Source organism: Cucurbita pepo, unplaced genomic scaffold, assembly GCF_002806865.2.
Source record: "Cucurbita pepo subsp. pepo cultivar mu-cu-16 unplaced genomic scaffold, ASM280686v2 Cp4.1_scaffold011552, whole genome shotgun sequence".
NCBI lineage: Eukaryota > Viridiplantae > Streptophyta > Magnoliopsida > Cucurbitales > Cucurbitaceae > Cucurbita > Cucurbita pepo.
The window spans coordinates 1-365 of NW_019657426.1; the positions used below are offsets into that span (position 1 = coordinate 1).

A 365-nucleotide genomic window follows, 5' to 3' on the forward strand; every position below is an offset into this window, starting at 1 on the left:
GAATCAAAATCAATATCTAAAGAGCTTGCTTCAACAATAAATGATGGTCTTTACTTCTACGAGCAAGTTGAGGACCTACCATCCCTCTTGTTTTGTTTTTATGGAATTCTTTCTCCCATTTTTTAATGATTGTTAAAGTTTTTTTTTTACATGCAAAGGTACTGGAAAAAAAGCGATCTAATCGTAAAAAGAGCAAATGCAACTCAGAGAATAGGGAAGGAGCCTCAAGATTATCTAGCAATGCTTCAGTACCAGCAAGGTCAAAACCTAGTGAAAATTCTGCTGGATACTGTGGTTTGGATGAAATCGGAAATTCTAGTCCCAGGAAGAAACAAACTAAAACCTTCCCTAAACAACAATCATCA

The 365-nt window shown here is 35.6% G+C and overlaps 1 long non-coding RNA gene across 1 annotated transcript; it reads left to right on the top strand.

The window, feature by feature from the left end:
- Nucleotides 1-353, top strand: LOC111787345. The gene is made up of 2 exons (XR_002813960.1): nucleotides 1-66; nucleotides 159-353. It is a non-coding gene; the product is annotated as an uncharacterized LOC111787345 (long non-coding RNA).
- Nucleotides 354-365: the final 12 nt, after the last annotated feature.